The sequence below is a fragment of the Sinocyclocheilus grahami genome, unplaced genomic scaffold (genome assembly GCF_001515645.1).
Source record: "Sinocyclocheilus grahami isolate Dianchi unplaced genomic scaffold, SAMN03320097.WGS_v1.1 scaffold1469.1, whole genome shotgun sequence".
NCBI classification, from domain to species: Eukaryota; Metazoa; Chordata; class Actinopteri; order Cypriniformes; family Cyprinidae; genus Sinocyclocheilus; species Sinocyclocheilus grahami.
In genome coordinates this window covers 150,894-161,148 of record NW_015506648.1, presented here as the reverse complement: position 1 = coordinate 161,148, position 10,255 = coordinate 150,894, and positions in this window count along the sequence as shown.

The following is a 10,255-nucleotide window of genomic DNA, read 5'->3' as shown; positions in this document are numbered from 1 at the left end:
CACACAAATGTACATGTTAGAGGGGGCCTCGAGGTGGAACATGAGGCGGGCAAAAGAAGCTGTATCTGTGGTGGGTGCCGCAACCCTCAGGACATTTGATGTCTGCGCAATGTCTCATTTAAACAACATGAGCCAACGGGTCCTTGGTCGGGCTTTGATGCCAGAATTTACCCCTCCAGGAAAACCCACTGGTAAGATATCTCTCAGGGAAATGCTGAGCACTGGAGAATTCCTCGCTGTCTCCTGTGTTTGTTTGTGTGTGAGTGAGTGTGTGTGTGTGTCCTCTCCCCATTAACAATGTGTTAAAAATTATTGCAGGGGAGCGCATTGCAGTAGAGTACTTGTTGGCCCAATCCAATAGAGGCGACCAGTTGATTGCACACCACAATGACATGCCTGAAGTCCCCCCAGAGGAGCCCCGAAGAGGATAGTGAAATTGACACGACTGTGTGCCATGCAGCTGACCTTAGGTCTGATGACTCTGACCCTCCAGTAGCTGTCGTGGAGGCCTAGGTGACCAGTCAGGTGGGTAACACTGGACCCAAATCCCTTGATGAGCAGGTCACTGAGGAAGAGGAGGATGACACTGCAAGTCCTAGCACATCAGGCCAGGTAATGTTGCTATCCTGTACTATCTTTTACTTTTAAAAAAATGATCTGGTGCAGTGCAAAACACCTATTGTCAACCGTTTGTAAAGTTAAAATATATGCATGTACAATGCAAAATAATTACTATAATTACCGTATATATTTATTGGACTGTGATTGGCGTTTTTCTCAATTTTCAGAGTGCACAGTGTGATTCCAGAGGTGTCTTGGGCTGGGAGGCAGTTGATGCCCTGGCAGCCTACCTGGTTGGCCTAAACCGAACGATCACTGCCTTGTCATCACAAGAGGAGGCCGACATAGTCCAGCTGTACATGGCTCTGCATGCCATGGACAAGGTACCATCCAAATATAGCCAGAGGGTTAAGAAGAAGGCTTTGACAGGACCTTGGAGAGCATCCAGGAAGCAGAGTGGCTCTGCTCCAGGACAGAAGGCAGCAGAGAGGTAATTTGACTGTTTCGATCTTCACTAGTTTATAACCAAGTATACAGTTCAGATTATATCATCCTTCTTTTCCATAGATTGTTCATGACTCATGGGCAGGCAGCTCAGGACCCTGAGATTCACAGGGTCTGTGAATGTGTTTGCCTACGGCTTTTGAAAGAGTTTCAGCAAGCACGGAACAGGCCCAAGGACACACAAGGAAAAACTCTGCCAATTCCACAATCTATTGTGGTGGTATACAGCCACTTAAAACAGCTGCTGGAGGACAGCAATGTGGTTCTAGGACAGACTAACCTGGTTCTGGTCCCGATAAACACCACTACTGTCTCCTCGTGGTGAGTCTTCTTTTATGTAATACTTTTATACGATCACAGTAGTATATCAAGATTGTACTTATAAAACCTTCCTGTATATGCTTATTTTAAAAATTATGCTACAGTAAGTAAAGACAATGGGCTTTAATCCACTAAAATTGCTAACTTAAGATGAATAATGTTTCTCTTGCAGGCTACTAAGAAGACAGAAACGTGTAGACAGCGACATGCTGCTGCAGGGTACTGCACTGCCCAAACAATTATATTTGGCAAAGGAGTCACTTCCTGAAGTGCGCGCACTTCCAGCTGTTCCTGCACAGCATGGGCATGAGGCCATGGTATTTCAGGAGCCAGCAAATCAGGAGGGAGAGGCCTTTGTTCGTAAGCGTATCTCCAACAGGTGCCCACTGCCCACCCCTCCTCCTGGATCTTACTCGGCATTTCCCATATACCCATCAGCACCACACTTTGCATTCCCCCGTGGGTCCTACCCACCCTTTCCCAGCTACCCACCAGGTCTACCACTGCCTCAGTCTACCCAGTTCCAGCCCCCTCTCCAGTTCCAGCCCCCTCTCCAATTCCAGCCCCCTCCCCAGTTCCAGCCCCCTCCCCAGTTCTAGCCCCCTCTACAATTCCAGCCACCTGATAACCTGCCACCACAAACTTGTCCCTCTACTCAGCCCAGGCAGCGCACATGGAGAAGGCAGAAAGCTGCCCAAGAGGTTGAGGAGCTAGTGACTATAGGGGAACCACCACGGAAACGACTAGCAAAGGATATATATCACTATATCTGCAAGCAGTGTGGGCTGGCAAAAAATAAGACAACTAGCCAAACTCAGCTGAAGGGCCGGTGGTATTGTCCAGCCTCAGGTCTCTCTGTTGCACAGTGGAGGGAGAATGTACAGGGATGTCTTTGATTTTTTTTTTCATTGGTGTATGTAATAATGTGTTTAGTTAGGTTTTTATATAGTTGCATGTAGTTCCGTTTTTAATTGTGTTTGCTGTGTGTGTTGTGCTGTGAACATTTTGTTTTTAGTTGCTATTTCCAGTTCTTAATTTGCAGTGTTTGTAAAAAAAGAAAGACACAACTCTTGTGGTGTAATAGTAACACATCCATCCTTTGGGTGGAAGATACCAGGTGCTAGTCCTGGCAAGAGTGTGTGGTATGTTTGTCAGATCAGTAATTTATTATTATTATTATTATTATTATTATTATCAGTTTTTATTAGAAATTGTATAGTCAAAAAACAGTCAAACCCTTTACTTAAATCCTTTGTAAGTGTTCATGAAGTATGATGGATTTTTTTCCCCCTCCTTTCCCCTTCTCTTTCCCCTTTCTTTCCCCCTTGTAGCAGTCCCTTTTGCCCTGTTGTGATGGGTGTGGTTAAGTCTGTAGCGTCTCGACCAATCTGACACACTAATTTTAATTTGATTTAACAAATCAATTATTCATTAGGTTAACAAATCGTCACAGTCCCCTCACTCAATAAACTGGATACCAGGATGGTTTAAGTGTTTATGTAGTTAATAAAACCTTACTTGTATCACACTTGACGTGTTCATTGTTTGCTCATAACCGGAGTCACTAATCATGCAGATTTACGTTACAAGCTTGTAGAATTGTACAGTAAGAAAGTTATTTCCCTTAACCAGGAAATTAACGTTCTTGGAATTGACAAGACAGTTGACCCTGAGAGGTCAGCTAAATATCTACAGCGGATCTAAAATATGAATAGTTAATTATAACTAGTTATGGTTAATTATTCATATTTCCCCATGAGCTGATTCGCTACAAGTCTTTGGACTAGAAATCCATTGGGGTCTTCCCACGCAGGTTCAAATCCTGCTGACTATGTTGTTCGCTGACACCCATGAACAGAAACGGCTGTACCCTTTTCTTTCACATCCCTCGCCCAGATTTGCGAAATGTGCGGTCTTCTGGCCCTATTTGTATTCGGGCTGCTGGCGCCTCCAAGGGTGAGCCATTGGCACGTTGTGATTGTATAGTGGTTAGTGGTTCTGTCTGCTGTCCTACTGAGTGGTTTGTGATTGTAGCTCTGTGTAGCTTTTGTTTTTTCTTTTGGAATCTCTACCTTACTCACTCTTACTTATCTCACTTTCTGTTGTGTAAACTGCTAAAATATAACTTAATTATCACCATACTTTTGATATTATCTAACAGTTTTCAACTAATTTGACATCATTCGCTTTCATCTAAACCACGAGTGCCTGTGCCATTAGCCTGTTAGCTTTCTTTTCTCTCTCTCGCTCCATTTTTCACGCGTTCATCAAACAACTGTGGTAAGTCGAATCGTTCAACAATCACGGTGAGTAATGGCCTCTTCTCCTGTTATTGTCACTTGCACTGCTTGCTAAATGTATAGTGTAGCTTTCTCTGTCAGTGGTGAGGGATTCACATGTGATAAATGGAGGGAAATAGTTAGGATGACAGAGAAGATTTCAGAACTAAAGGCATGCATCCAAACTTTAATTGAGTATAGTAAGAATGGGAGGGCCTTAAATATGGCTTTGGCTGTGACTAGCTTTGTGAGTCCTGTACATTGTTCAGTTCCAGTTGCAGAGCCCCCGCAGCAGGCCGACTGGGTGTCTGTGAGGCGGCATAGTCACGGGACAAAACACTGCACTTCCATTCCAATCAAAACATTAAACAGGTTTTCCCCACTCAGTGATGCACCCACTGACAAACCTGATGAAATTGCCCTAGTTATTGTTAAAATATAAATCCACTGGATCAAGGCCCCACCAAAAAAACAGGTTATCCTCCAGCTGTAAAAAAAAAAAAGTACCCAGAATATAGTCCAAAAACTTATATCCCAGACTAGATTGTGTGCATATGAAATGGTTACACAGTCGGATATACAATGTCTCTATTCCCAGAGATCACTTTGGACAATTACACAGAGCTAGGTTAGCCCCAAACAAGCCACCTCACCAAACACAAAAATACTTCCCTTTTAAAATGGCCGCCCTCTCCCTCTTATCGGTAGGCCCACCAAAATAAGAGTCCTTAGAGGCCAACAAAAGTCCCCCTCAAACAAAATGCATGTGCAAATGCTCAAAATCGACATACATTCGGAAGAAAAACTAAACTATAAATATATAGGTATGGCACTTAAGTGAGCGTCGTGCAGGGCTTTACTGTGGCAGTGTCACAAACGTTTTAAGTTTAAAACAAAACAAAACATTATTTATGCATTTGTAATAACTGCTGGTTAAATGCATCCATGTCCCCTTTAAGCTGCACTAAACATTCTGTGTAAATCAATCTATGCCACTTCAGATGCAGATTCTATATTTGCAAAAACTGTTTTCTTATGTTGGAATGAAAGAGTCTTCGTACCAGATGAAGTGTCTCTTATGCAAACCCAAAGATACAAAATGGAAGAAAGAGTTAAAACTGAACTAAATCTTGCTGCTCAAACTCAACTGTGTATAAACATTTTTCATTTGGCATTTACTTGTACTTTTACTTTCAATAGTTAAGTAAGTTTAATATTTAAAAAAATACTTTTCATACTTAAGTACAATAAATATCACATACTTTTACTCAAGTAATATTCTAAACCATTGTTTCTCAACCCTGGTCCTGGGTGCCCCCCAGCACTGCACATTTTGTGTGTCTCCCTAATCAAACACACCTGATTCAACTCATTAGCTCATTAAAAGAAACTCCAGGACCTGAAATGGGTGTCAGATAAAGGAGACATACAAAATGTGCAGTGTTGGGGGGCATATGATGTACAGTCACAGGCTGCCTGTATGTTAACTAGTAACCCTGCAGTTTTTTGTTGAACAGTTTTCTGTAAAAATAAAATTAGTATTGTTATACTCTTTAATTTTTTTGTAATTATCATATTAGTTTTTTTTTGTTAATTTGTTTTAAAAATAGCATTTTAAATCACCAGAAATATCGCAATTAAATTAAATTGTCACACAGTATTTTTGAGAAAATGCTTCTGTGAGCTTAATTTAAGTTACTTAAATAAAAATAACATTTTGTTATTGCAATGCGAAATTTGTTGCAATTTTGCACTTTGACTTTTGACAGTCTGAGATATTTGAATATTGTGAGTAATAGAACAATCTTTGACATCATAATTGTATAGTGTTGTTTTAAATACCAAATATATTTCTTAAAACATTCCTCATGAATGCTTATTCATTTATTTGTAATATGTCATTGTGAAAACAAAAGTTGTTTCAATGTAGCTAGCTACTTTTTCAGAAGAGTAGCTTGACTGTAGCTTAACTTCTTTAACTTATGAGTAGTTTGTAGCGTATCAAACTACAGTTTCAGAGTAGCTTCCCCAACACTGCTTGTTGCCTAATTGCTTGTGGCCTTTATCCTGTAGCATATGTGGCAAATGAGCTTTCTCTCGGCGGCTTGTAGGAAAACTGCTGTTATATAAAGCGTAAGAGGCTTTCTTTGAACAAGAGTTAGGTTAGCTCAGTCGGTAGAGCATGAGACTTTTTATCTGAGGGTCCAGGGTTCAAGTCCCTGTTCGGGTGAAGGGCTGTCTTCTTGTTGGTGGCCTCAGCTTGCTGTCTTGTCGGTCCATCTCTGCTGCTGACGCTCTGCTAGAGCGGTATATGAGTTTATATCATATATGAATATAATTTATAGTATTATATATATACAAATAATCATTATTATTATTTTATGAGTTTGTGGCTCAGGCAGGATGGTGCCTTTGCACCCTATTTTGATCAACAGCCACTGAGGATATATCACATGCTGTCCAGTTTTCCACGATCCATTACTTCGTCTGTAAAACTTATGCTGTATTTACATTCTTCCACTATACAGTACATCCAAGAAGTACAAAAAAGACTAGATAAGCATCCCGTAGACATGTATATGAGCCGTCTGCATTGTTTTTACCTTACGTTATGAACAATGAACTTTTAAATCAGACATTTGCTATGAAACTCCTACTTGGATACAGAGGCAAAATAACTATTGCCTGTGAGCAACAAATTAATCAGGACTAATAACATTGCTTAGCAACTACCCTGGAATGTCAATTAATGACATCCAACTTAATGTAATAAATAATTATGAACTGGGTAGTTACCCACCTACAAACATTTACATTTAGTCATTAAGCAGACACTTTTATCCAAAGCAACTTACAAATGAGGATAATAGAAGCAATCAAAACTAACAAAAGAGCAAATGACAAGTCTCAGTTAGCCTAATACAGTACATGTAGCAAGGTTTATATATATATATATATATATACAAAAAAAATTGTATGGGCCCTCCCCAAACGTTATTAGCTCCAACTTGGTTAACTTATTGTTGATTTTTCTGAAGTGATTAACGTTACGTGTATTCACAAAGCTGTTTTATTTTACAGTATAAATGCTTGGAAATAATATTTACCATTTTCAAGTCCATTCATCATTTGTAGCATGCAAGCCACCCAATAATCGCAATAAGCTTTGTGCTTTGTTACTTATATTAAAACACACAGTGTCAGCCTTCTGTCAAATTTATAATAAAATACTACAAACAATAAATGTGTTTTTATGCTCTTAAATTTGTAGTGAGATAACTATATTAGTCTCAGTTCAAGCAGCATGTGAATCAATTATATTTTCCTCTCTAATATTTGCAGCATGAAATAAACAAATAAATATTTGAATGTGTAATGGGTATAGAAAGTATTATGTTCATACATGTAGAATAAAGAAGATCTGTAAAGTTGCAAAGACTAAAGTCTCAAATCCAAAGACATATTCTTTATACAAGTTAAGAGTCAACCACGCCCCCACATATCTACGTCACGATGAGGGAAGATTTGCATAACGCCGCCCAAATATTCACGCAAAGAAATAAGGCGTCACTTTTATTCTATTAAAAGAGGACTATTTCATGATCCTGGGAGAGTAATTATGTCCCCACTGGATGCAACAAATGCCTCTGTGACGAGAGGGGCGGGGCCGAGAGCCGTGGGAATGGAGCGAGGAGCTCCGGAAGGATAAAAGGAGTGACGACAGTGTTGGACTTGCGAGGACCAGGCCTGGACTTTATTTTGTGTTTTGGTTCTGTTTGTGCTGAGTCATGTTTGAGGACACTGTTAGTCAGGAAAATCTTAGCCCTGTGCAACGACCCAGTGCTATGTTCCCAGTAGGCAGGGGTATTGGGGCTAGAATACAGCACACTGACAAAATGTCTGATGTTTCACCTCAATGTTTTGGGAGAGGGAGGGCATTCTTCAATGCAGAAATTGGCCATGTACACATGTCTGATTCAGCTATTGGTGCTTCAGGGAGCCCAGCTGCTTGTTCCACCCCTTTTACACATAAGAAATGCACTGATGACACTGAAGCCTCTGATATAGTTTTGAGCAGATTAGCTGGAAAAGCCAGGGTTATAGTCAAAGTGTCTTTGCGCAGTTTCCTAGGGCTGACCACTACAGTGCTCTCTAGCACAGTGTTTGACATTCTGAAACGAATCTTCAGTGAGTTGACATATTCGAACATGCCTATGGCTGACTTTTACAACACGCTCACAAAGACCGATGAGAGCTCAATGGACTGTTGGATACGATTGAATAAGGCAATTGATGTGGCTGATGAGTGTTTGCGTAGGCGCAATAAGTGCGTTGAAGAGCCTGAAGCTGTACTGATGTTTGTCTCTCACTGTCCAGATCCTGACCTTGCTTTGTCTTTTCAGTTCAAGCCTGCTGAACAGTGGAGTGCTGCCGAGGTTCAAGAGCACCTGGATTGTCACGGCAGGAACCTGAAAAGAGCTTCTGCTAGAACTACACGCTACTTACCTGTGTCCGCTTGCCATCAGAACACTGTGACGGTCAGTGATGATGCTATACCCAATTATCCCAAACACCCCGAACTCTCATCAGGTCTGTCACCACGCTCAAATGGTCAGCTCAACCCCACCGCATCTCCTTTTACTCTGAATGCTAGTATGCAGCAGTTGGTTGGCATGATGGATAAAGTTGTATCGCTATGCACTGCCTCACTGTCCTCGTCTCATCCTGGTAGAACAGTCAAAACTTCAGATCCCAAGTCCAGTGTGAGTTCAACATGTAGAGTGTGTCGGTCTACAGAGCACACCAAGTATGCTCACTACATGCACCATAGGCTTTGTCGTAACTGCCTCAAACCTGGACACTTTAAGAGTAATTGCCCTGAGGCGGCAGGCCTGGAACCGCTTTCTCCTACCACCCAGTTAAACTAAAAAGCCCATGTGTGGAGGGGGTAAGCATTGGCGGTGGTGAACTTCCCCTCAATGATGAGTCAGACCCACAAGAAATTTTTGTAAATAGTTGCAAGTTGTTGCCACCTGACAAAACAATGCTGTATGTGGGATCTCAGAAAATTGATCGAGCTAGTGATCTGTTCTATGCTCCTGTGACTGTTGGTGGCCAGTCCGTACTGAATGGTTTGCTTGATTCAGGCAGTATGGCTTGCACGCTGAATACCGAAGGTGAATCTAAGTTGCGTGCCAATGGAGTTCTCCCTCAACCCTCAGTGATTCCTGGTAACGTGGTCCTCGTTGGCTGAGGTGGTCTTACTATTCAGCCTAAGTGCACATATGACTTGGAAGTCAAAGTCTACGGATTTAAGTTCATTGTACCTACTTTACTAGTACCTGGACAGAAGGACGAGTTCATTATCAGCAGTAACGTCATCAAATGTGTGCTTCAGAAGATGAAAACCGAAAAGAAGTACTGGGAGCTCATTTCCTGTTAAAACAGCAACCCAGAATGTGAAGAGTTTCTCAAGCTTTTGAGCTGTGTTTCCAGTTGTTCTGGTTTCCCTCAACCTGATAAACTTGGCTAAGTAAAGCTTTGTCAAGCAGTCACTTTACTTCCCAGAAGTGAGCACCTTGTGTGGGGAAAATTACCTGCCAACACTAATATTTCCCCAGGTAGCACCGTCATTGTTGAACCCACTACTTCACGTTCAGCACCCCGTCATGTTCTTGTTGGACGTGTTGTGTCTCCTATGTGGGGTGATCGATGGGTACCGATGAAGATTCTAAATCCTACCCAGTCTCCGATAACTCTTCGACGTAACAAAGTTACCTTGTGAAGTTTCCAAGTCATGAAAGGAGGAGTTGTCTTATAGTGTCTTATCATGATGTTTTCTCCAGAGACAGACTTGATTGTGGAGAGGCGAAAGACTTCGTACACAGAATTCATCTGTGCGATGAGTGCCCGTTCTGCCTGCCCTATCGCCGAATACCTCCCGCCCACTACCAAAAGTTGATAGAGGTTCTTTCTGAAATGGAAGAGAAATGCATTATTAGTAAATCCGTCAGCGAATATGCATCTCCTTTGGTAATGGTTTGGAAGAAGGATGGATCTATGAGAGTCTGTACTGATTTTCGCTGGCTTAACGTGAAGACTCTCAAGGATGCACATCTGTGGTGTTCTGAGTAAGCCTCTAGAGGGAGCTCTAGTATGTGAGTTAGGTTTTGTAAAAGGGATGACGAGGGTGTACACGAGGGGTGGTGAATAAAGAAGGTTACACTGAGTTTGACACGGCATGCATTTGCTTATTATTGAAATAATCAACATATTGGTGACGAGGATGACTTTGAGTCTAAGCCAACCCACCCCGTTCCTGCAAACACCGGGTGAACCCCCGATTCTGTTCAAAGCTTGGATCAAAACTTTTGACAATTTTGTGCTGGCCCTGGACGAGGTGGTACCTAGGAAGCGTGCGCTTCTGATACACTGCCTCAGAGCCGAGGGTCAAAGATTTTTCTACACCCTGGACGTGAGTGATCAGGGAGACGATACGTACACGTCTGCTTTGAGTGCAATAAAGGATTTTTTTTATCCCTAAAGTTAATGTAGTTGCTGAACGTTACCGTTTCCGCCAACGGAGCCAA